The sequence below is a fragment of the Alligator sinensis genome, unplaced genomic scaffold (genome assembly GCF_000455745.1).
Source record: "Alligator sinensis unplaced genomic scaffold, ASM45574v1 scaffold876_1, whole genome shotgun sequence".
Classification (NCBI taxonomy): Eukaryota; Metazoa; Chordata; order Crocodylia; family Alligatoridae; genus Alligator; species Alligator sinensis.
Genome location: NW_005841938.1, coordinates 1230543 through 1257335, shown reverse-complemented (window position 1 = coordinate 1257335; position 26793 = coordinate 1230543). Strand labels below are relative to the sequence as shown.

At 42.3% G+C, this 26793-nt stretch overlaps 1 protein-coding gene across 1 annotated transcript in view; it reads left to right on the top strand.

Annotated features, from left to right (window-relative positions):
* SPAG9 (sperm associated antigen 9) overlaps positions 1-26793 on the top strand; it is a 92479-nt gene that overhangs the window by 5775 nt on the left and 59911 nt on the right. The window contains exons 2-3 of the mRNA XM_025199165.1: positions 15393-15463; positions 17312-17411. The gene's annotated coding sequence lies outside the window, so the exon portion shown is untranslated. The remainder of the gene's footprint in view (positions 1-15392; positions 15464-17311; positions 17412-26793) is intronic.

Here is a 26793-nt window from a genome sequence, read left to right as displayed (position 1 = left end):
GATGTGGATAACCTGGAGAGGGTCCAGAGAAGGGCCACTCGTATGGTTAAGGGCTTGCAGGTCAAGCCCTATGGGGAGAGACTGGGGCACCTGGACCTCTTCAGCCTCCGCAAGAGGAGGGTGAGAGGTGACCTTGTGGCTGCCTATAAGTTCATCACGGGGGCACAGAAGGGAATTGGTGAGGTTTTATTCACCAAGGCGCACCCGGGGGTTACAAGAAATAATGGCCACAAGCTAGCAGAGAGCAGATTTAGACTGGACGCTAGGAAGAACTTCTTCACAGTTCGAGTGGCCAAGGTCTGGAACGGGCTCCCAAGGGAGGTGGTGCTCTCCCCTACCCTGGGGGTCTTCAAGAGGAGGTTAGATAAGCATCTAGCTGGGGGCATTACCCTAGCATCTATGAATCTATAAGAAGCGACAATGTAAAAGCAAAATTATGGATTTTTATAGTTGTGACTTTTATTTTAATGTTTTCTTAGTGTAGATCATTGTCTATGGAAAAGTCAAATAGTCAAAAGTTAGGAAATATCAGACACCTTAATTTGAACATTTTATACACACTTATTTTGTTAAATGATCACACTGTTCTCAGTAAAACCCCTGCTTCATCCAGTGCTTACCCAACTATGAGCAACTTTTAAAGATGCATTTATTTTCATATGTGGCTTCTTGTCTCTTTTCCATGTGGCATCCAAACCTTTCACTGAGTAGTGAATTTCCATAGAGAACCTTGTAAGGGGCTCCTACCTGTTGTATCATCATAAATGTAAATACATTTATTTGCACAGCATTTAAGATGTGTATTATCTCTTTCTCAACTGAGGCAGAGAGATGACAATAATTTCGGTCTTCAAATATACTACCTGAGAATGTACAACTTGCCTGTGAAAAGTATAATTTTATTTTCCCAGGATGACTTGAACTGTGTGGTAAAGGCAGGACTAGAATCCAGTTATCCAGAATTGCATTTGCTTTAACTACACAAGATGTCCTTTTTCTTTTTGTGCCTGAAGTGAGGCGGAAGAAGTAATATGCAGTCATGTAACAAAATTGTCTCAACGTGCATGCAGTGTTGGCCTGTTCATGCTTCTGAATTCATGATTTGATAATCCTAATAATCTAAGCATTTAGTGTAAGAAAAACCATTTTCCCCTAATCTCATTCCTAGTTGTCTGTCTTTTTTTCCCCCCATGAAATGCTCAAGAAAAATGCAACTGAAAGCAGGCACTCGGCATGGAAAACTAGCTTGAACAGTTATTGGCAGAACTGTAGGCAACTGAAAATAGTCTCACAATGGAAAGTGTGAGGCAGCCTTAATTAAGTCGTTGCCAGTTTTGCTTATAATATAACCAGTTTATAACTGAAGTTTGTGCTGTAGTGGCCAGCCTTCAAACTTGATCTGGAACCCAAAATGACAAACCCATTCTAGCTGGTCCAGTAAAAGATATCACCAAGAAAACCCCTGCTTCTGGCATTTCCTGGACTATCACAGCTGCGACAACACTCCAGCTCCCGTCTAGCTCCTGCATTCATTGATAAAGATTTTGCAGTAGGAACATATTTTAGCTCCCACCTCTAAATCAAGAGCCTGAACAAACGATATCTTCACATTGCTGTAATTTTTATATCAGTACTGGATATTAATGTACGTTCAACTAGGATCCAGAGTAGACGGAAGAGCTGCTAGTGGGATATCTGCTCACGTTAGGCTTCGTTGCAGCACCTTGGCCGCTAGGTGGCAGAGGAGCAGGTAATAGCTCGTTTGCTGTTACCAAGGAGCTACCTGGGGTGGAAGCTGGCATTCAATTCCTACATCAGTTTAGTTCTGCCTTAATTTCCTGGATATTTCTATGCTGGGTTCAGGTAACATACACTAGCGTAGGGGTTTGTCATCAATCTGTTTACTGCAGACTGCCTTCTTTCATATTGGTGCAAAGGCTGGTTATAGAGGTGGATGTGGGCTGCTTGTCCAAGCCCCGAGATCCAGGCTGAACAACTGTAAATATTTGCATGTAAAATTGCACCTTTAATCATACTGGTACTACTTTGTGTAGAGCAAGCCCAAGCAGAACTCCGGTTTAAGTAAATAAAGGACCTGTCTCTTTCCGGAAAAGGGTAAGCGGGATTTTTTGGTACAGGAAACACGACATATTCAACGTTGCTATTCATTTGTTGAAGGGGGAGGAGGGAGTAATGACACAAAACGGGCTTAATACTTCTAATTAAAATCAATAAAGCAACGTGTGTTAGCAAGTTTGTTTTTTTTTTAACCGTAAGAAATCTGAACTTTGTCACTTGTGTCTCAACTCAGCTGCTCCATATTCATGTTATCCTAGTTGCAAGTCTCTACTTCAGAGCTTTCCAAACTTTTCATGTTGGTGACACACTTTTTAGACATGCATCATTTCGCGACACAGTAATTCAGTTCCGGGGGAGGGGGCCAAGGGAAGCAGACGCGAGAAAGGGAGCTCCGCGGTGCCCTTCCGCAAAATTTTCTGCGTTTCGCGTGACACGCCTACACACTGCCGCTGACGCACTGTGTCGCGGCACACAGTTTGGAAAGCTCTGCTCTAGTTATTCTCTACACTACTGCTAAGGCTTCATTTGCAAATCTTTGAGAGACTCTTGTCTGTTTTGTATTCCAGAGAGCCACTTAGCCTCTCTAGGTCATTTATGATGTATTTGGGAAGATAATAGCCCACCGTAATTGTTCCTGGGCTGTGCAGTTGCATAAAGACTCCTGCTGGTGATCAAAGTGTCAACCCTGAAACTAACATTAAATTTTGTAGCCTGATCCTCTTTTTCCCATTGAGGGTGCTGCAGAGGTTTGTGGTGACACAGTGTTGTTGCATGTGACGTTGACTCTGATTGGTAACCCTTGCAAAACAACGTCAGTGACTTCCTGTGAAATCAAGTAACCTATTTTATACTAAATCTCGCCCAGAGGCAAATGTGTCCTTTCAGGAAGGCAGTGTGGCATAGCGCATAATCTCATAATCCCTCTTTTCTGTAATATGTTTGAGAGCAAGGTTTATTTTTGTGGGTTTTTTTTTTTTAAGTTAGGTAAGACTGCTAGTATGTCAAAAGCCCGTGGTACTTGCAGACATCCTGCTTTTTCTGTGTACTTAGGCATCTTGAATAAGCAGCTAAAAGATCTTCCTTAGCCATGCTTTTTTGCTTTGCAGCCTATCTTTTGTATTGTGTGAACAGCTCTCGATAAGAATAAACCTAGCCCTGCCAGCTGTTTGCTGCAGAAATTGATTCTGTCTCTCTCTGGGCAGTGGGGAAGTGTTCAGATATTGTTACTTTTTTTCTTTGGAAATTGAGCCCTCCACTCTCCTTTCCTCCCCCCGCCCCCAAACATCTTGTCACCGGTATCCTAGGCAAATGTTTTGAGGATGTAGGCTCTTGCTCATCTAATGAGGCAAATGGTGTAGAATGCATTTTGATTAATTCACTGACTTTTCTAAATTTACTTGCACTTCAGTAGTCTTGGATGACTTTCCAGTCTAGTTCTGGCTTTTATTTTCACATCTTAACAAATCCAGTCTTTGTATACTTTTGTCAGCATGATGGTAGGCACTCTTAGGTTTGATTTATTGGGAATATTAGATTGAAGACTTAACTCTTATCATGAGTTGTTGGGTTTTTTTAATTGCATTTTTGAGATTTGCTCCTGAATACGCATTATGCTTGCCAAAGTGATGTTCCCAGAATGACCTTTTTATTCAGGACACTTTAAAACAAATCTTGAAATGGAACGATGGAGGAGGTAGAAGCTTTAAAAGGTACTCAAGTTTAAAATAAATTCACTTGTTATGCTGAACATCAGCCCTTTGCACTCAGCTGCCTCTCTCCAGTGTAATCTCTTGCTACATAAGCTCCAAATTGTGATCTCCAATACCTCATGGAAAGGTAGGTATTAAAACTATTTGTAAATGGTTCATAAGATATATGCGACAGGGGTGGTTGCATCTTTGGTCTCTCTCCAGGTTCTTTTGAGTGCCGTTCTTCCACTTTTGGTCCTCTTGGCCTGTCCAGGGGTTGAATCCTGCAGTTCTTCCCCTAATTTAAAATGGGTCTGTTAGCTACAGTATCCCTGCTGACTAACGGTGGCAGGTCTGCAGACCTCACTGGGTTGGAACCCTTTGACTCGTATGAGAATTGTAATATTATAAAAGCCTTAGTCTGGTTGGCTGTCTGTATCGCTTTATTCACACTCTGATTGGCTGTCTTGGCCCTGGCCCTGTGTGGGGGGGGGGATGTAGCCAGATGCAGGCCTCTATCCCTGCCACCGCTTTATTCACACTCTGATTGGCTGTCTTGGCCCTGGCCCTGTCTGGGGGGGGTGATGTAGCCAGAAGCAGGCCTCTATCCTTGCCACCCCCCCCGTTCTTGACAGGCAGTGTGCTAGTAGGGACATAGAACAGCTTCTTCAAAGTATCCTTTAACTTAGGTAGCAGGTAAGCATAACAAAGAGAGGCTTTAAACACTGGTGTATGAGCTTTTGCCTCTCCTAAAGCTTGGCATCTCCCTAAGTCATGTCCCTCAAGGCCTGTGGCAGTCTGCTTTCCGGAGCAGTTCCCTGGCAACTCTTTTCTTCAGAGAGAGTTTTATCATTTATTTCAAGGCTCTTTGTTCCAGTTTTTTTCTTGGACTTCTGTTCCCTCCTTCTGCTTTTGGGCCAAGCCAGCTGACTCAACGCAGCATGGATGCATAACATTTAGAGCAGTGGTTTTCAACCTGTGGTCTGTGGTTCCCTGGGGGTCTGCAAACTATGTCTAAGGGGTCTGGGAAATATGACTATTCGTAGATTGTAAGGGGCTGGAAGGGACCTTGCAGATCATCGGGTCCAGTCCCCCACTCTAGTCAGGAAGACACCTGGGGTTAGGTGACCCCAGCGAGGCGACTGTCTCGTCTCCTCTTGAAAACCTCCAGGGTAGGTGACTATGATCAATCAAAAGTATGCGAATACCTACACTTAACAATTCAAAGGGGTCTGCACCTCCATTGAAATTTCCGAAGGGGTCTGTACCTCCATTAGAAATTTTTTAGGGGTCTGCAAATGAAAAGCAGTTGAAAACTCTTTTAGAGGGATTAATGGCAGCATTGTCCTTTCTGAGCAAGTGGGGGGGAGGGGGGGTTACCTGAAGCCACTGCATCTTTCCTTAAGGTCTAGGAAAACAGCCCCGGTTTTAGTAAACAGACCACCCACAGGCCCAGTTAATAAGACGCAATCTTCTTTGGAAGAGTTTAGCTTTCACCCAAGTCCTTCGTGACTGTATCTAGTCTAAGTTCCTGACTTTTCTACTGCAAGTCTTTCTGTGGAAAACTTGTAAAGCAAAATTAAGAGCCTGAATTTTATGGAAGAGGAATTACCTGTGAGGATGAGAATACAAATAGTCATAAAACATGAGTGTTCCCTTTTTTTTAAGGAAGCCAACTTCATGAAGCAAATGTTATAGCTTTGTTCAATAAGAAATGAAGTCTAATTGTGCAAAAAAATAACCACCATGCACTTGAGCCTTCAGAAAGCTTTTTTTGAAGAATCTTGCCTGAGTTTACATCTAAAAGTCTTAAGTAAAAAGCGCTGAAACTGTTTGCATATATAGTGTCACAGGCAATCTCCTCCTTGCCTGTCTTGCCACTACCACCTTTTATAGTGTAATGAGTGATAGTCGCTCAGTTCTTGTATTGTTATCGAGGATGATGGTTCCAACTGGTATCGTTTTGTAACTTGTCCACCATTGTCCCATAGGAAATTAATGGAAACCACCAGCTAATTTGACATACATTGTAGATATCTAACCTCATGGTAGATATGTTTGATATGGGAATGAAAGTATACATTTGTTACCAAGTACCCTGAGCAGTGAGATCAGCTGGCATAATAATTTTTTTTTAAATGTCACTAAAAACATGTAATAAAGTTGTTATGATGTTATAGTTTTGGTCCAGGAAATATATGAGGGAAAAATATATATATTTTTGGTGTCATCTTTTATTGTACCAACTGTATAGTTTTATCTTAGAATAAAAGAGATCACTAAAAAAAAATCCTTGACTCGCTAAAATAAAAATGAGAACCTAGCCAAGAACTGTATTTTGGATACATTTCACCAACTTTAAAAATATTTCCTAGAAAAAGCTTTGGTTTTTATTTTTGGTTTTTTGGGTTTTTTTTTCAATACCAGTCCTTTTTTAAACAACAAGTTGGCCTATTTAATATAATTAGGAAGTTACTGTAATCATTAGCATTGATTCCTACAGCTTGCACAAAGAAATCAATAGTCCACTAGATGGAGCAGAGCCTAAGGTTAGTTCAATATGTATGATCTAGTCTTGTTATGTTATAAAACTGGAGACAAAAATGAAATGGGATTAGAAAATCAAAATAACAGACTGGATGTCTGCTTTAAACTCCACTCATTTAATTTATTAATGTAACTGAAAGAGAGTTGATTTGCCAGTATTAGTGAAGAGATTACTTTACTGCTAAGTGTTAGCATTTTTCTCAAGGGAAAGTTAAGAGTAAGTGAGTTTTGGGTACTGCCCAAGCCCTGTGCTATGACTTGCTGCAGTTTTCTGTGTGGCTTGTTTAATTTGGAGGGCGGCCTGAAATTTTGGTGGAATAAGCTGATTTGCCATAGATGGCTTTTTTCTGCAAAAGGTACACAAGTTATTTTTAAATGTTTTCTTGGGTTTTGTGTTCTTATTTGTCACTGGTGGCTGTATTTCTATCTGTATAAAGTCAGTCTGCTGTAGGTCAGCAGGACTGCAGAACTTTTGAACTCTTAGAAAAGGCCAATTTTTGCATCAGGGTTTCACTTATTGTACTTCTGTTTCTGTCGTCATCCTTGCCTCCTGGCATAGCCCCAAGGATGTTCTGTGACTTCTGAAGGTGAGCTCAGGAGGAGAAATGTGAGCTGTAATAGCAATGCCCATGGTAGTAGACAGAATAAATTGATGCTGCTTAAACAAATGAGCTGTGTTCAATAGGATGTGACATGAACAGTGGCATAGTAGAGAGGGATCTTTGATGAGCAATGTGAGAGACTGTTCTGATCAGAAGCCATCGTCATGACCTTGCTTCAGTGGCGCTCCAGTTTTTGGGGGTCCTCTGAGTTGCTATGGTTATATCAATACTCCATGAAAGCAGATTTCAGGACAAGTTCAATTAAAAAAAATCTACTGACTCTGTTACACTCAAGGATTTTACTAAAAAAATCATTCTTAATGGACTAAATTGGCAACTTGGTGGACATGGTATCAGCCCAAACAGCGTTAAGGATGTCGGTTTCTCTAATGGTTTTTGCAAGCACAGTTTAAAAAAAAAAAATAAGAAAGAAAGAAAAAGTGTACTACTGTTCACTCTCAGGATAACATTTCTTTAATCTTTACTGATGCGTTTTCATCTTTACAACTATAATCTTGGGTCTGAGTAAGCATTAAATAGGAACGGCTTGAAGGTATTTCGGTCTTGCCAAGGATTATCATTTGTTTTAGAAGCCATGTTGTACCCTCAGTCTTGTAGATCTTTCTGCTTTGTAGCTAAATGCTCGTGTTGGATCAGCCTAGTGTTTTCTTTCTGCGAGGGTTGGTGTGATTTTGGTCTGTCAAGTAGTGGCTGAAGAACATTTGTTCTGTGATTTTGGCTTTGGTGTGAGACCTGCTGTCAGGATATCAGTTGAATGAAAGTTGTCCAAAGAAAAGCTTCAGGAAGGGCTAAAGTCTCATTCAAGTGAGGTTCATTAATAAACTGGATCTCCTTGCCTTGCTTGCAGAGAAGGGACTGGTAATACCTCTTGAAGGCATCTTATCAGTTGGATTTGGCTTTCTAGAAGGTCTGTTTCTCTTTCTCCCCCTTAGGCTTAACAGCAGTTTGAGGCAGAGGACAACAGACAGATGGAGGGTGTTCCAAACTTGGCAAAAGCCATCAAACTTGGGAGGTAAGCTCTGATTTTTGAACAGGCAGGGCAGGCAGAGAGCTGCCTAATGCTGCCTCAGTGTCTCAGGACAGAGGTGAAAGAATGACATATGCTTCACCCCATTTTCCCTCTAATAGTAATCTTCATTTTTAGGCTTGATTGGTTAGGTTTGAGAGGACCTTGATGCATTAAATCAAGAAGGCTTAGATTTCCATACGGAGGACTAGTATTCTAGGTCATTGGATGCTCCTTGAAACATTTGACTGCAAACAAGATTGCAGTGGGGCTTGCTTCAGCCATTTCTACGAGAGTATTCTTCCAATGGCATCCGCTTTATCGATCTTTGGTTCATCATTCCAGTACTCAGGTTTTTTAGACTGTTTATACCTTCATCTGTTTTGACCAAAGTGTACAGACTTAAGTTGTATAGAAATGGACTCTGAAAGGAACTCTATGTAAAAGTTGAACAGGTCAACATCAGCTGTAAAATTACTGTTCCTTTAAGTTGCTCAGTGCAGAGCGCCACAATTCAGAATTGCTACACACTTTTTTCAGTGTGTTGCACTTTTCTTATGTGAGCTAGTAGGACGCATACTAGGTGTCTGGTATACTTGAAGTGGTGAATGCTGATCTTTTACAGTCTGCTCAGAATCAGTATTGACCTTTTCATAAGTTCTGTAGTGACAAATTGGCACATTCCGGTATCTTTTGGTATGTCTGATGCTTTTCTGAATTGAGATTTTTTTTTTGAATCTCTTAGGTTTAAACTAAACTGGCCTTCATTTTCGGCATAGATAATATATAAAGCTCTGAAAAAGTGGCTACGCTTCTCCATAGTAAATGCCACTGGTGGAAGACCCCAGTTTGACTCCAGATTTATATTTGGATGAAGTTGTGTAGTTCTTGGAGCTCCTGGCTGACTTATGGCAGTGAATAATGATCTTGGCAGTGCATACCGTTCCAGAGTACACTTAACAGCTAGACCAGGGGTCAGCAACGTTTTTGGGCAGCATGCCAAAGACACCCGCAACCTCAGCTTGTAAGGTGTTGGTGTGCCAGGGGTTGACAGTGCGGGGGCTGCAAGGGGCTCAATCCTTGTGGCGGCTCAGGCCTGGCCTCTTCCCCAAGGTGCGCAGCCAAAACAAAATGCCTTTGTGTGCCACGCTCTCACTTGCATGCTAGGGGTAGCCTTCCCCTGAGCTAGACTAATCTTATAACTACATTTCATATCATTCCATTCATATCGAAAGCCATTTGGCATTTAGTAGGAAAACTGAAACTAACTTTATTTTTAGTAATCATTTATTTTTTGGTAGCGATCAGTGAATTGTTTAAAGGTATTAGTAGGCGTCCTTCATCCCACTGTCTGTACTACATTTGAAATGTTGTTCTAGCTGTCAGTGCATCTGAGAGATTGATATTTCAGACTTTGAGACTGCGTGAGACTTAGGCTTTCAGACTAGTTTCTTTAATAATAACTTGGACACTGCGTGACTTGACTTCCTTTTTTTTTTTTTTTTTTTGACCCATGTGCCTGTGTTGGGGGCCAGGCTGTTAGCCAGGTCCTAACATAATGCTTCTCTCATGTGGAATGGATATTCTCTGAGTAGTTTCAGGCTACTCAAAATTAGACCCTTTATAAAGACCATACCAGTTAAAACAGGCTTGCGTGTGGTTCTGATACTATTATCCAGGATCTTAGGGCTGCTTATCACTGCACGTGAGTGTCTTTCATATAAGCTGTTTGTTAGGGAGACATTACTTGGGTATAATTTATCGTCAGTGTTGTGTCATCGCAGCTGTGAGCTTTTTGGAGGTGATTGTTGCACTGTTTCCTGAAAACTGGCAAAGTCTGGATTCATCGGATGTCTAGTGACACTTGTTTCACAACTGGAACTCCCTAGGCAGGTACTGCAGCATGGGTATTGCAAAGTCCAGAGCAAAGATTGAGAGACCAAAACACACAACTTGCAGTTGAGGATCTAATTGGAAAGAATCTGTAGAGGCAATTTGGCTTAATTCTGAACGCAGAGGTGGGTTTGCAGGTCACATTCCAGGAAAGTCTGACAAAACGTCCCCGCAATCACCAGGGAAGTTAGGAAATAAAGATGGTGTTGTAGGCATCCGGCCCAGTTGTGCGGTGCTTGTATCCAGAGAACTACGAGTTTTAATTATGGAGATTCTGCTCCTCTTAAAATAGGGCCAGTCATGGAGTTTAAACTCTTAACAATCAGTCACAGAGAACCCTTATTTTATGGAGATGGGTTGCAGGCAGCTGCGAGCCAAAGAGGATGTTGGAAACTAGGCGTCCCTTTGCAGCTTAGCCACAAGCGACTGTACGGTCTCCATTTAAATGCAGTGAGCTTAGTTGTGTTCTGTGTCTGGTGAATTCTGGAAGATTGCTAGTTTACTGATCTGTTTGTTTAGACTGATGTGTAAAAGGTCTTTACATTTGGGTCTGTATTTTGGCACTAATCGCTAGCTGAGACGGCAGTCGATACAGACTTTTACTGTTAGTACTGAAAATCAGAATTTCTGATCTAAGCCAGCACTAGTTAATACTGAGCTTTAACACGATCGTGATGCCTGTAGCCGTGTACCTGGAAACTGTTTCTAAGGAAGGGAACAGGTCTCCCAGAACACAAAGGTAATTAGTAATGCTGTGTGCCCTTTGTTTTCCAAATTGTTTGCTTAGACTGAGGCAGTTTTTGACCATGGGAAAAATATTACCAGTGTTTCATGGAAGGGCCAGATTCAAAATGGACTTGCATGGACTTCATACTCTAAGTCCAAAACTGTGATCTTAAAAATCCTGATAGAGGGATCCCTTAAACCTGCTGCGGAAGGGGAGGGGAGGGCACATGTGCGTGTTCATGTGTGTGCGACTTTCCTGGAAGTCTTGGTGGCTGTAGTTCTCCCCTGTTGTACGCGTGCAGAATTGCTGTAACAAGACCAGTTTAGGTGCCTAGCTCCTGTCTAAGCCCCTTTTGGATACACGGACTAGGCAAAGCAGCCCACTGAGGGGTCCAGTCCATTATGTGTGTCCTGAATGTGTTTAATGCACACCTACAGCATTGAATTCCCTGCATACCGTGGTCATGCTTGCTTTCATTAGGAAAAAAAAATGCACCTGGACAAGAAGGTGATGGTGGCGATCACCTTTTTGTACAAGGTACTTGCCTTTTTATACGGTTAAATTGCTTACCTAGCACTACCTGACCTGGGACCTAGGCTGTAACTGTTCATGTTTCAGACCCACATCTCTCACCTGCTGTAACTACCAGGCTCGGCTGTGTGGGAGCACCCTCAACTCCTGTTGAAACTGGACCACAGCACTGCACTGAATCCAGGAGTCGTGGGTCCTGCCAGAGAGTGCGTGTCGGTAGCATAGGGCAGGCAATTATTTCGGGCGGAGGGCCGCTTACCCAGGTTTGGCAGGCTGTTGAGGGCCGCATGGGTAGCCCTGCCCCTTGACAGGTGACCCGCCCCTTGACAGGTGCCCTACCCCCTGGTCACCGTCTTGGAACCAGTGTCCCAGGGCCAGCACTGGCGGGGCGCAGGCTGGCAGGGGTCTGTGGAGCCGGGGTGGGCTGCACCAGCAGGGAGGTGGGGGGGAGCTGACCTGGCTCCATAGAGCCCCTGCTGGCTGGGACCCCACGCTACTGCTCTGGGCCCTGCCGGCGCCGGCACTGGCCCTGGGACACCGGTGCAGGCCCCGTGCTCCCGCTGGCTCCCCACATGCTCACTCCCAGTGCCCCTCAGCCTCGCGGTACAGGCGGGGGGCAGCACACAGCCCCGAGCCTCTGCTCACTGGCAGGGAAGAAGCTGGTGCTGAGTGTGGGGAAAAGTGGTCTCTTTGCTGCCAAGCTGGCAGTGGGGCCGGGTTACAAGCTGGTGCTGAGTGCAGGGAGTGGGGGAAAAGCAGCCCCTCGCAGCCCGCCTGGGGCTTTGTGCCTGCTCTGGACAGCCCCGCATGGGCTGCGAGCGCCTGCAACAGGGAGCGCTGGCCATGGGCAAGGGGCTGCTTTTCTCTGTGCAGGGAAGGAGCCCAGGGAAAAGCTGAGTGTGGGGGGGGAAAGTGGCCCCTCCCCCACCCCATGGCCGGCACTCCCTGCTGCAGCCGCTCGCAGCCCGCCTGGGGCTGTCTGGAGCAGACGCAGGCAGCCCCACATGGGCTGTGAGCAGCTGCCACAAAGCACATGGCACAAGGTGGGGGTGGAGCCGCTTCCCCCCCACCGCGCTCCTTCCCTGCCTGGGGTCACCCACTGCCCTTCTCTCCCCCCCCCCCACTTACCTGGGGTTCCCCCCTTGGGGCAGCCACCTTCTTTGGGGCAGCCACCTGCTCCCAGGCCAGAAGCTCCAGCTGGGGCTTCCGGCTGGTGGGGTGGGGCCAGGCGGCCTGCTGTTGTTGGAGCCCGCCGGGCTTCCTCTGGGTCCTACTGCCAGACAGTAGGAATGACAGGAACCAAGGGCAGGTTAATATTAATTTTCTACATTTTTAGGGGCCCCACGGGCCGGATAAAATGGCCTCGCAGGTCGGATCCGGCCCACAGGCCGTATTTTGCCCGCCCCTGCTCTAGGCTGTTAGCCACGCACCCACTCCAACCCGGCCCCCATTTATGTCTCCCCATGCCCTGAGGTTGGTAACTGTACTGTATTATAGCTATATCAGAAGCTGATATCTTGATGGTCTGATACAACAGACAAAAGCTGCCTTCTCAGGTCGCATCCGTTGAGCGTGGAACTTGCCGTTCATTTCTCTAGACGGAGTCCGTGATTTTTCCGTTTAGATTTTTCTTGTTTAGTTCAGGACTCCTCTAGCTGCCACAGTCTAGTTTTTAGTTCCTGTAGAAGTGCTCACGTAAGCGTTTTGCTTCCCATATGCAGCTTTTGCAAAAACCACGTGTATGTGTGCGTTACCATACTAACACTTCAAATATACATGCTTAGTTCCTGAATGAGTTTTATACTACTGTAAGATTGGTGTGCAGAGACTTATGTAGGCAGTAACCTCTGAGCAGATTGATATTTGTAGCTAGAATGCTAACAGTCGTGCTAAGTAACAATGCTCTTGGAGCGCAATGTGATTAGAGGCCAAGTTTAATCAGACCGATTTAAGTGCACATACAATTAAGTTATAGCTACACCTTTTTAATCTGGTTCTGATTGAACTGTGCCTATTGTAAATACTGTGATTGGGTGTAAAAATATGGGGCATTGAGAAATAACATATTGAAAAACATTGCTGGTAGGAGGCAGCTGGCAGCAGCAGAAGTACATGACCTGCAGAGAAAAGGCTGGCAATTGTCTTGAGATGCTGTGGGTTTTGGCATTGGGACTATAGATACAGGCAGACCTGTAATGATGTTATAAATCTTCCTGAGAGATTCAAACTGCACGCAGAGGAAGAGAATATCAACTAGAGAAATTGGAGCAGTTGCCTAAATTGAAGAAACAGTAGCATATAGTTTGGTCACAAATGCCACGAGGATAAAGCTGAAGGTCAGAGATCTAAAATGGCAGCAGAAAAGGGGGTTTGAAATTGAATGCAGGGGAAAACCAAGACTTGTAGAGAAGGCCTTTATTAAACCAGGCTTGAGATATAGGACCAAGTAAAATAGATAAGATGTGGCCTCTGACTGCTTGTATTGAAATGACATAGGTGAGCTGCTCTGGAATATAATGATTAAACATATTTATTTTTGTTAAAATAAGGGTTAGAAAATGTCCTAGTGGTGTACTGAGCATGAGAATTACGTTGTTGCTCTTGCATGAATATTAATAGAAGAATTCAAGTTCCATTTAAGCAAAAACCTTGCAAGGAAAACCAAAACCATCCTTGGCATTGTAAATAGAGGGTGTCAGAAGCTCCTGTAATGATGCTCAGTTTCTTGACAGACTGGGTCAAGCCTCCTTCTGAACTTTGGGGAGCAGCTGATTAATTTGTCATGTCTCTCGTATTTCTGGCATATACATTTTCAGCTGTCTTTTAATGCCCTGCACTGTAACTTTGCAGCATAGGATAACATTTTTCAATTAAAAAAACCTGCAGCTTTTATATTATGCACTGTTTTGATGAAGCCGTCCATTCAGGATTGCGCTTTTGTCAAAAGGCATAATGTCAAAAGGATTGTTTGCTACCATGATTCTCTTCCAAATAAATTTTGTTATAGGCATACTATTGTTCGTTTTTCTCCTAAACACTCTGTCTTTGGTTTTATTAAGTTGCCTCTTTCAATCAATTTGTTGTTTATTTCAAAGCTAAGCATTCCCAGAAAATGAAAATCAGTTGCATTCATGGAGCCATCGCTCTAAAATGCAGTGGAGTGAATGTGAACGTTAATAATGATAAATGAACTACAATAAAGGGTGGCCAAATCATAACATATATGCTTGACATAAAAATATCTGGTTAATTTTTGCTCTCTGTCCATTTACAATTTTGTCAGTGGAGAATTACAGATTTGATTTTGATTTGGGCACCAAACTTAGGTTGGTTGCCTATTTAGGTTGGGAAAAGAGGCAGTTTGTAGTTATTCCAGGTGGCAGTGATTCTCAACCAGGGTGCCGTGGCCGGGTGCAGCGCTTTTAGGTGTGCAAACATGAGTCATAAGATAAATCCAGAGATTTCAGATAGCAATTTGTAGTGCTAAAAGCATTCTGACCTGTTGGCATCTTTCTAAGTTCCTTGAAATGTAAGATTTGCTCCATTTTTCTGTAGTAAAAAAATTGATGCTGCAAAGGTCAACTACCACTGCCGGGACATATGTGCATAGTTAGCCTTGTGACCTGGGGTTTTTTAACCACTTTTTTCACACATGCACACGATCGAGAAAGGTCTGAACAGGTACACCTAACGGTAAATTATTTTCCTGAACCGGAAATCTGATTGTTAAGTTAATTTTATCTTTGAAGGATTAAAAACTTTTATTTTAGCTTTGTATGACTTACAATTTTGGGGAGAAGAAAAGCTATGTGGGCAATGAGGAGAAGAATTTAGCGAGGAGACTTTGGCTTAATACCTTAAACATCAATAAGTTCCCCTTGGTGCTGATATCGATCAGTTGGGGAACTCTAGCCTTGGGGCAGGTACCTTTGAGCACCTATACATGTGACGGACCTCTGCTCTGACGCATATTAATTGGCCTTTGTTAAATGCATTGGAGCAGACTCCGTTAGTAGAGCCTGCTGTGAGTCTGCTGGAGTGTGCTAAATTAACGTGTTCCAGCGGCCTCCGTGTCGCATGTATTTGGTGCCCCCGCCACCATTTTAAAGCATGGGACACTCAATACATGCGACACTGTGGGCACTTTAATTGGAGTGGCTCTGAGAGTCTTTCTTCATCCTGGAGCATGTGTATAGATGCCTTTTGGCACAGGGAAATTAGACTCAGATAAATGAGTTGCTGAAATTTGTAACTGGCATTCACATTTTTGCATTAACTTTGCTTAAATTTTTTTTCAGTTAGTAGACTTGAGGAGAGGGAGGCGGAACTGAAAAAGGAATACAATGCTCTCCATTCAAGACATACGGAGGTAGGTCTCAATGCGCTCCGCTTTGGCATGCAAATACGCGTACCAAAGTATAAACTTAAGTTACTTATTAATAGTTGATTTAAATGAAAGCTTCTGGGCATTCTTGCTTGCTACGTGTAAATTTGGACAGTTTATTGTTGCCCGGTGTAACCAGGCTCCATTTGACACGCCATTCTTCCATATCACCTACATTTTAGTGTACACACACTGCCTGGTTTTTTGTTGGGGTTTTTTTTTTGGTTCAGACCTTGCCATTCATGCAGCCACTTTTCAAACGCACCCTTTTCATAATGTGGAAATTACTAAATGTTCTCGTACCCCCAAAATAATTTGTCTCAGCAAACTTTTAACACTAAGCAAATACAGAAGGGACTTAGTCTTCTGTTTCCAACTGCTTTTTCCATTGTTCCAACTGCTTCCTTGGGGATCTACGTGCCCTAGGAAATCGGCCTGCTGCTGACAGTCGCAATCAGCAAGCGTTAACACTAATTATTATTGAGGACAGGATGACATTGTTTTCAATATTGTTTGTAGTTTCAATTACATATTTGGGAATTCACACTTTATGGCTGGCAGCAGTGGGCCATCTTCCTAGTGTAGGTGGAGATCCTAATTGGCCAGTTTTCATGTATGTATGTGGGGATATTTTGCTCAAAATTACTCAATTAGATTTAAACATTTTCACTTCCAGTGTTGAAGTTTTTTGCAGCTGTTCTTATTCAGTTTCCAAACTCTTCACTAATTTTTTGTTGCTCTTGGAAAACGAATATCGGATTTCCCCCCCCCCCCCTTGAAAAACAAAATTGGGTTTCCCCCCCCCCCCCCCCAAAGTTAGAGTTCGAGCCTGACACTTCTTTAATTAAGTACCTTCTCTCCTGAAAATAAGATTTGATTTGATAGCTAAGCGTGTGGGTTTGGAATATGAAGTGTTGCAATACTGGCAGTGAGTAATGCAACAAGTGTTAAGGATCCCTGGACAAGGATGGTGAGGGTAGTTGAAAGCAGAGCAAAACAAAGCTTCAACACTAGGCTTTTCAGAGGTTAATATTAAAACTTTCTGAAGATGTTACTGAAAATCTACTCATCTAATAATGCAGGTAGGGGGGGATTTTTAAAAATCCTTCATAAGGATCAAATGTTCAATTTGTAAAAGCAATTTAGGCTTCTAAGGTCCATTAATTAAAAAAAAAAAAAAAAAAAAAAAAGGTTCTAAACAGAACAAGAACTTTAACTTTCCAGTTGTAAGTTTTGGAAGAAATCCTTGGAAATGAACTTAGTGTGAAAACTAGACACATTTTTGTCTTATTGCACTCCACAGCGATATTGTCACTTCACTGCTTAATTCCCATTTTTTAGCATTTCTCAGACTTGGATGCACAGGTTGAGCCCTCGAATTCTGATGGAATAGGGGGGAAGCAGTATTCTTATCTCCGCTGAGTGTTTAAAACTTCCCTTGCTGTTTCTTGTGGAAGAGCTACTCCATGATTAGTGAGTTTAAGTGCCTCTCCTGTCGAATTGTTCCAGATTTGTTTTTTGTCATGCCGCTGGCCAAACAGGCCATAGTATAAATTACTATTACACCACGTACCTTGTGGATTACACTTAACCTTTGGCAGTGCAGTGGATCTGCAACTTTTTTTTGCATCACATAGCCATTTTTAGGCTTGTTAAACTTCCCTATGTTTATGGCTAATTAGAAAGAAGTAACGCTTGTCACTACATCTGCATTGTAACCTCTCCAACAGCCTAAAAGTTCTTCATTTTTTTTTCTTTTTCTTCCTTTTCCTCCACGTATATTTCCCCTTTCCCTTCTTCTGCTTTCCCATTTCTTCCTCTCGTGCCCTCTAGAAGTTCGCTGCGTGCCCCAGTTTGAGAAACACTGGTCTAGTGTGACTAGAACAGGGAGTTGGAGACCTGAGTTCTGTCACTGTCGTAGCTACTGATCTAGGTAACCTTGAATGAATCGTTTGATTTCTGTGCTTGATTTGCAGGCTGAAAAGCATCTTTTATTTACGCTTAAAAAAAAAAAAAAAAAAAAAGGAATTTGGCCACTTCATATGAAGACTTAAAGCTAGTATCATCTACATTCAAATAGTCAAAAGGATGTTTGCTGTTAATTTTAAAGGAAGGCTAGTCACTGAGCTACTGGGAACTTGGAGCCAGGACCTGTAGAAGCTCTTTATCAACTATTGACAGTTATAGCCTCTTCGTACCAGTGTAAGCACTGTCTTCTTCCATTCAGTTAATTCATCTATCTGTTTTAATGAATAATTTTCAGAAGCTGAAAAGGCAGGAAAGCTTGTCTTCCTTTTTCCAATCAAGGGATAAGAATTCTAAAATCTTAAAAGACCTCATAACCAGAAACAGTTCAGTCCCCTTATTACATCTGTTTTTTTTGCTTAATTGCTTTCTTTTTAAATGCATGTCTTGTTTTTCTTTTACATTTTTTCCAATACATCTGAGGTAGGATTTTAAATCTGCGTTTAAACTAATAACTCAATAAAACTGTTTTGTGTGTGTTAATTGAATTCCACTTTTCATTTTAATGCAGCTTGACACACAATGAGTAAAAATAACTTAGTAAATATTGAAATAGCGAGTGATGATCTAAATTAATGTCAAGCTATACAGTTGCTTAAATGCTTATCCTGGTTAGCTGAAACTACCACGTTGTGTCAGAGCTATGCTTAGAGGCTAAATAACATTTTAATGGGAATCAACCTTCAAGAAAATAACTAAAGTACAAATGCGGAGCAAGCTTTAAATTGATTATTTCAAATCATTTCACCCTGGGGATATTATTCTTGTAACATGGGGATAGTAATTTGAAGTCCCCTGAATAATACTCTGTGTTTGACTGTCAAATTTTAGGTTAATTTGACCTTATCTTTGTACTGTGACTCTTTCTCTGGAAGAGGAAGTTGGGAGATATAAAACATAACAATACTATAAGCACTTCCTAAGAATATTTCACTCCACTGTGAGTTTTGATGCATCCTAGGGAAAGCGTTTTCTATGTCCTTCATACTTGGTATTGTAAATAGTTGTTTTGTTTTAATTCCCTATACTCGGATATTTCCTTGGACTGCTTCGTTGTCCAGTACCCTCATGCATTGGATTGAGTCAATAGTACAGAACCTCATGCTGAAAGTCTATTGCTGTCTCTTTTTACACCTTTTTTAAAGTACTGAATTTCATCTTCCAAGTTTCACAGTTAAGATGAAGTATTTTCCTTTGAGGCTGACTTTAAAAGAATCTACTGCTTCCAAGACTCTTGCAAGTAATTATCCAGCTAATTAGAGCGAGTTTCATGCAATTTATATAACCACCATACCAAACTGCCCCCAACCCATGTTAAAAAAACATTACTGAGGTTAGAGAATCAAGCATTAAATTAGGGAATGGCAGAAAGGAGGTTTCCTGTGCAACCTTAATTCAGTTGCCCTGTGCATACGCAACCTCATGACTTCAGACTTTTTAACCTCAGGGCTCCTGCCTCACTCGGTGCACAAAGTGAACTGTGCTCACTTTAATGAGCAGCTATTGGTCTCCTTCTCCTTGCCTAGGCTGTCTTAGTTCTTGCCCTTGTTCTTTAATTTTTTTTTTCCTTATCTCACTTGTTTCTGGTCTTGTTTAACCAGTCTGCCCCTTGCTGATCTCACTGTCCCATCTTCCATTTCTTAACTGGCTTCCAGTCTTCCTGCCCTCTCCTGTCCTCTTCCTTGCTACCCTGGCTTTCTCTTCCAGTCATCTTTCTCAGCCGCTCCTCCTCCCTCCCGCCCTTGCAATCAGTTTCTCTTCATCCTCTATCAGTTTAGACTACGGTCTTTCTCTCCCAGTCTACTCCTACTCCCCAACCTGGTCCAGCTCTTAAAACCTCAGGCTTTGTTAGGCCAATCCATTCTCCATGATGTCTGGCTCCTGGAATCTAGGGGAGCGTTCATCAAGTCCTTGACAGTTTAGCAGCAAAGTCACGTTCCCTGCTTTCGTCTTTTGTGCCTTGCCACACTCGACAGGCATGTTCTGGTGTTCGGGTGGGAGGAGAGGAGGGCAAGCAGTGAGGAGGAGGATCCACGTGCAGTTCTCTCGGAGCCTATACGAGAGGCTCCAGCATGTTCAGTGAGTAGTATGGGGTTTTCCAGACAGTTGACCAATATCTACTGAACATGGGCATGTTACCAGAGGAAGTACAAATGGTAGCTGCCTAGTATAAAACACCCATTTTACCAAACTTCAAGCTCCAGATCTTGTGAGTAGTAGAATACTTCAAAGAAAAGGCCCAAGATTATTTTTTTTATTTTGCAAAATAACACGTCTACTATCCTGGAAAGACCTGACCTGTTTTGATTGAAGCAGACACCAGGAAAAAGTTCACCCCAAATGGTCATTTTGGCAATGCTATGAGTACATGAAAATGGTCTATTATGGGGCAAGCTTAATAGCCCCTCACCTGTGACATAAATGCAATGTACAGGCAACCCCTGCTTTCATTATAATGCTCACGGTCACCATCTTGGGTCGTCAGATACTTTCGGTTTCACTTAACGCTTGTTTTTTCAGGAACCAATTAAGAGCGCTAAGTAGGGGTTGCCTGTATTTAAAAAAGATTTTGATGCTTTTAATTCCTTTCTTCCATCCTTTGTTGCCGGTCTAAATTTGGACCAGGGACTTTGTGTTTGTAAAATACTTAGCACAGTAAGCCAGGCTTCTGATTAAAGGCTGTGCATGTGCCACCATCATAGAACTACATATTTTCTCCCATATAAAAAACAGTCCGTGGGAATTAGGGCATATATTATATGCAAGAAATAGAGCCGGCCTGTGGAGCCAAATCATTTGGCCTGTGGGGCTCCCCCTGGGACCATAAATTTGGCAGCGGGGGAGCAGTGGCAGCATTTGTTGTTGCAGCTTGCAGAGCCATGCCAATTAACGCTACCATCACTCCTCACCTGCCACCAAATTTCTGGACTGTATGACATGGCTCCGTGCCCTGGACCTGGCTCATGGCCCCAGGAGTGGGCTTAACTCCTTAGCTGCTGTTATACAGTTACTTATCAGTAAAGATCTATTTTTTTTCCTTCATGCTGCCTTTCAAAAACAAAATGTAAAAATATTCTGGAGCGTGTTATATGTGAGGAGATATGGTAATTAATACAAAGATACAAGACTTGCTATTTGACTTGGTTTATAAGACTGATCAATGTACTAAGTCTGTTTTAACTCTTACTGGTGCAAATACTAATGGCATGTTTGGATTTTTTTTATATAGATTTTGCTTCAAAATGGACATCAACCTCTGCTGGTTTGATTCAAATTTATTGAACATTTTTATAGTTTAAAATGCATTCTCTTGGGTTGGGACTGGTGTTTCTTTGGGTGTTATCACTGAGGTGACCCTTCTACCACAGGAGAACAGCTTCATTATAGCTCATCTTTGCTCCCACCTCCTTCCCTTAATCATGACATCTTTTTTTTTTACATCAGATTCACTGTCTAGTTGCTTTTCACCTTTGTCATCTGTCCTCCACGTTGACCTCCTTCCTTTTCCATTGTACCCCTCTCTTTAATATTTCCTTTCAGTTTAGCCCCAAAATGTGCTTTAAAAACCTTTGATAACATTTGCCAAACTTCCCATTATGCAGCTTCCCATTATTTTTTATGTAAAAATGATGTACCTTTCCCTGCACTCCTTGTCTCTGTCTACATAAACTGCAAGTGTAGACTTATTGGCCATGTGTAGACAAAACTAGAGGCATGTGTGTGCACAACACTTTAAATGCTTTTGCACTACTTTAATGGTGTCACTGTTTGCACGCCTTGGTGGCATATTGCACATTAATTCCAGCCACTGTAGGAAATTCGGCGGTGTAATGTGCCTTAAATGACTTGGGGCGCAGCAAACTAAAACTCCTTTGAGGACTTTGTTTGCTGCCCCTACAGCTGCGGAGCGAAGCACTGGGCTCTGTGCAGCTCCACGGCTCTGCAGGAAGCCCTGCGGGCAGCCTGGCAGCAGCCCAGGAAAGCAGCTCCACCCAAGAAAAGCGGCGACCCTGATCTTTTTTTTTTTTTTTCCCCACCCCTGCTCCTGGAGCCTGCCTGCCTGAGCTGTGTGGGGGCCTGGTGCTTTCCTCTGTGGCTGCAGTGCCCCCACCCTGCGACCGCCCAAGCTGGGTGCCTGCAGGCAGGTGCTGCCTGGGGGTGCCCCAGCTGCCATGGAGGGAAGCGCCAGCTCCCCCCCTGCAGGCCAGGGACTGCTCTGTCTGCCAGCAGCTCGCCCTTCTCTCCCCGCCACTAAAGAGGCAGGTAAGTCAACAGGGTGTGTGCACAGCACGGGGGTTTAATAAGCCCTAAACTGAAGCAGTGGTTTTTTAAAACCCACCGCTTCAATTTTAGGGCCCCCGTTTCATCTACACACGCCCAGTATCTGTAAGTACATTGCTTACCACATGGCAGCCCTGGTACCTCTAGGCATATGGTAATATATGTATTAAAGAAAATAACTGAGCTTTGCTATGTGTTATGATCATCTCAGCCTGTTCTCAGCCACCAGGGAGTCCTGGAACATGAGAACTTCCTCTGTTGCCTTTTTCTTTTTTCATTTGAGATTCATGAGCTCTCTTCCTACGCTGACATCTTCATGTTAATGGTGGTGTCCTTTGCATGTGTTTTGGGGTGTGCTTGCTTGTTTAATTCAAGATGAATCACAAATGAGAGAAACTAGGTAGAGAGAGAGCAACACTGCCAGATTCCTTCTGTCTTGAATTTTTCCCCATGACCACAATTTCCAGGGTTCTAGACACAGCCTTCATGGTTTTGTTAAAAGCGTGTTTCTTTCGAAAACATGCCTCAGATTTAGCCATTTCAGTTGTAATTTCTTTTAAGAGTCTTCATGAAACCCAACTTCTGATCCGTCTGAGTGATTTCCATCACAGTATTTGCTTCTAGTACCTGTTTTTTTAATGTTTCTAAACAAGAATACTTTTTTCTCTAATCACTGTCATTGCCTTTGCATGAAGACGCATTTGTTTTCCTACCACTTAAAGGAGCAATGAAAGAAGCAGCTCTGAACCACATGACTTGCAAGCATTTTTTGCAATTAGTTGTTCCTTCTTCCATTATATCTATTTGATACATTCCTCCATTTTGGTGCCTTGGTTCTGACTGGCTTTCTTTTCTGTATCTTCCCCTTGTTTGATGTATTCTTACTTTTCCAGGTTATGATTTGCCTTACCTCCTATATTGTTACCTTGCTCTGTCTGCCTTTGCCTACTTACAGCCGGCTGACATGCTGTCATTTTTTCTATTAAATATCACTGCTACTAATAGGGCGTGGAACAGGGTAGGCTGCGACAATTCTTCACTGCTCATGTTCATGTGTTGGACAGTCTGAAGAATGAGATATTAAACTTCAGTCACGACTATGCAAAATACTACTGATTTGGTTCACCTACATTTGAACACGTGCATTCAAATCTAACATTTCAGACTTGCTGACAGCATTTGGGACTAAAGTCTATAGACTGTAAATGCAATTCATAAACAGAGAAGAATATTCCTGAACTGAAAAGATACTTATTTTAGGTTGTAATCAAGTAAACGGCCGGATAATGACATTTTGGCTTTTTAATGTGTGAGGGGAATCCAGAGGTGCATGGTAGCACCTTGAGTGTTGTCTTGGTTACATCGACACAAGTTGCTAATTTGGGTACAGTTGATGCTGCTGCAGCAGGTTTTGCAGCCTGCACTCAGACCTTGGGCGAGTATTTGAGCAGCCAGCTCTTGGTACCTCTCTCTGTTGCTTTGGCTGCAATATTAATTATTAATATTAACTGAAATATTGAATGTCAATCCCAGTTGAGCGTGTTCACCTGCATTGCAACCATGTTCTTGGATTTTAGCTTAAACGAGTCCTTTAGCTTTTGGTTCTTAGCAAGTCAAAATACAAGACAAAGCCCCCTTTCATTTTGTGTAAAGAAAAGAGATCTTTTAAAAGCTTAATTTTATTATCTTATTAAAAATTCTGATTTGACATGATGGTAGAGAAAGTGAGAAGCATGAAATTATTTCTGAAAAGATTGTTGGAGAATCCCCAGCGACAAAACAGCATCCGAACTCTTCTGTGCTGTGTAAGCCTTTTCTAAATTACGTAAAGTAGTAATGTGCTGCTGGTTAACAAACTATTCTGAAGATCTGGACTGGGGAGCAGGACAAAATACTTTTACTTCAGCAGCTGAAGAAAAATCTAAATCCCTTGGTTTGTATAAATAGAACTGTTCAGAAAAGAGATCCTATTTTGAAATGATTTAACTATTAAACTTGCTGTCTCCTGGGTCTGTAGTAATGGCTGAACTTAAATATCTTACAAGTGGCAAAGAGTCCTTGGTCCAATTACTATTCCACATGATAGCAGGTCACGCTGGCCATTCACTAGCTATAGCAAAGCTCTGTTTTTAAAAGACTTGCTCATTGTGCACAAATCAGAGGCCCTGAATTGAATGGGTATGGGGACCAGGCTGTTACTGCTAGTGACTTCTCCAAGTCAAGACTGAGGTTGAAGCAATGCTATTTCTGTAATAGCTGTTATTGGACCAACTGTACAGTTGGGAAGAGAGGTTTGACAAGCTAAATATGAGATGAGGGCATTTTGGGTCTGAAAGCTTGTCTGTCCTCTCCCTGCAAGTACGTAAAATTGATAAGCCTTGCTTTTCCTGTGTGCCTTTGACTATTATGGCTCCAACACTCTGCTCTGATTGCACAGTGGTAGGGCAGTATGAGGTGACATGCTGTCTGTTGTTGCTTTAATCTCCAAAGCCATTAACTAGACATTTCACAAGTGTGATACTGCTTTTAAAAAGATGACAAGTTTTATCTTAAAATTTTGGGTTGGGAGGGGGCAGAGAGGGAGATTTTTCAGATTTGTAGTTGGCCTGATTTTTGGACTTCAAGCCAACTGCTGCAGACATGGAAGACTGTTTTGGGATTGCTGTCAAACTCTTTCCTTGTCAAAGTATGCGAAAGCCTTTTTTTGCCTTTACTTTTTTCCTTTTCAGAAATATAAAGTGAAGATCTTGTACATTTATCTTTTTTTGTCTCCCTGACACTGTGCGTATCAGCTTAGTTTAATGAAGCATAATTGGGCCATGTAAGCTTCTCACTATTCTGGTCTGATACAGCGTGACAGAATAGTGATCCTCTCTCTGGCACTTGCTGTATCATTTGTCATATTGATTTAGATAAATATTCTGAGCAAGCTTCAGTGCAGGGATGCTGGGGCGTATAGGGAAAAACACAGGCATCTTCAGGTACAGATCTGACACTGCCATCATACCAGGCTTGTATACCTATTTGAGGCTTGCGTGGTATTTGACAAAGGTGTTTAGGTTTTAGAACTTGTTGCTTTAGTGGTTGGCTTTGAGTTGTGCTTCACTCCCAATTCATTGCTTTCCATGTGAGGATCCCAGATTATCAAAAGTTATAAAGAGATTATAAAGAGACACTACACAATTTTATCACTCTGATTGTAGGAGGAGACGATTAGTCCTTCTGTGTACCTATCTTGCTGTGCAGTCTCCAGGAGAATGCTATAGTGAGTTTCCAGACTTTGGCAAGCTATTCCAGCAATCTACCATGTTCTGCTTTGTGCTGGTATTGGAGGACTGAAGGAGCCAGAAAACCATGGGAGGACTTAATTGAATGCTGTGTCTGATCACAAAAGAAGCACAAGGAAAAAAATGATCAGTTCTGTATTAAAATAATTTTTTGGTTTCTTTTGAACAACCAGAGCTGGTGAAAAATCTCAATTAAGAGCTGAAGGGTGCGTGTAGTCTACAAGAAATGTTGAGACTTGATGGTGGTCCACTGGGCCGAAAAGTTTGGAAACCACTGGAATAAAATACTGAGATCAAATCCTACCAAAAGCTAGGGAAGGCCAAAGTATCCGAGTTAAAGGGTAAACGGAAGTACAAACCTTCTGTGACAGTTAGTGTGATGCATACCAAAAATCAGCCATGTCCACTCATAATTTAACACCCAGGGGTATGAAAGACGGGTCTGTTAATCCTTAGTGATGGTGGGGGCACAGTATAAATCTCAGGACAGCAAAACTCCAAATTTTTAAGTCCTTGATAGCATTAGTCTGGATTAATGGAGGATTTCTTGGAAAAAGCTGTAGGAGGCAATCTGGTACTATTGGTAATAGGTTGATTAATGTCTGTACACTAACCTGACAGTGTATTTTGGCTTCCTGCTTCTCAGTAAACTTGTATGCATTTTGTTTGGTTTTTTTATTTCTTTATTTAGAAACTGCCTTCCTGCTAGCGTCCCGTAAACAAAAAGGAAAAAAACCCAAGGGAATTATAGTGCTTTTTGTAGGAGATTAGCTAGTTTGAATGGCTTGTCTAATATCTACTGCTTTGAAGAGTTCCCTTTCAAACTTTTAGTGCGGAGGAGCATTTGCCTAATGGGTTGATTCCTAGTGAGATATTTGCTGTATAACTTACAAGCAGCGATGGTCAAATAGTATTGGTAAATAACATCTCAGAACATTGTAACAGGATAGTATTTAACTATTTAGCCATTTAAAATTGACCTTCCTTCTAACCGGTATACGTGGGCAATAAATGAGATGAGACAACTTTGCAGTAAACGGAGGACAGGAATAGACAGTGAGCAAAATCTAACTTAAATTGACCATTCATTGTAGCAATGAAGTTGTGCAGGTTTTAGTAAAACCTGTAACCAGCTTTTAAGGAGGATGGTAGCTGGCCAGAAAGTGGCACCAGCCTGTCCGCCTTGATTTAAGCAGTGTCTTATTTTGTGCTCCCAAATATTAGCAAAGGAAACAAATCACTTTTACCTGCAAGTTTTGATTTCCATTAAATCTTTTCCTAGGCAGCCCCTTCATTCTAGCAGCGGGATACTAGAGCATGAAACGTGAGCTTAAGGCATTTCTGAAATGGCGTTCATTGTTGTAGGCACTTGTTTCGTTAGCCGGGTGATAGCAGAAGACTGGTTAGTGTTTCAGGGTATACAGGACTGTCTGTATACATCTGATATCACTTAATTCCAGCTGTTCCTAAGAGCCTAGCTCAATCTTTTAAATATAAACAGTGAGAGAGGGTCGAGTGGAGGGTCCCTTTCAATACTGATTCTCTCAGTGTGAACAGGAGAATCTGCTAGGCAGACGTTTTTCCCAAAACCAATCGGGCAAGCAAAGTTGGCCCCTTTTTTCTGTACATATTTTACTTGAAGAGTTTTATTAGCTTCTGCAGCAATTGAAATACGTTACATAATTTTCCCCTCTAATCTGTAACTGTATTCAGGTTCCCTGC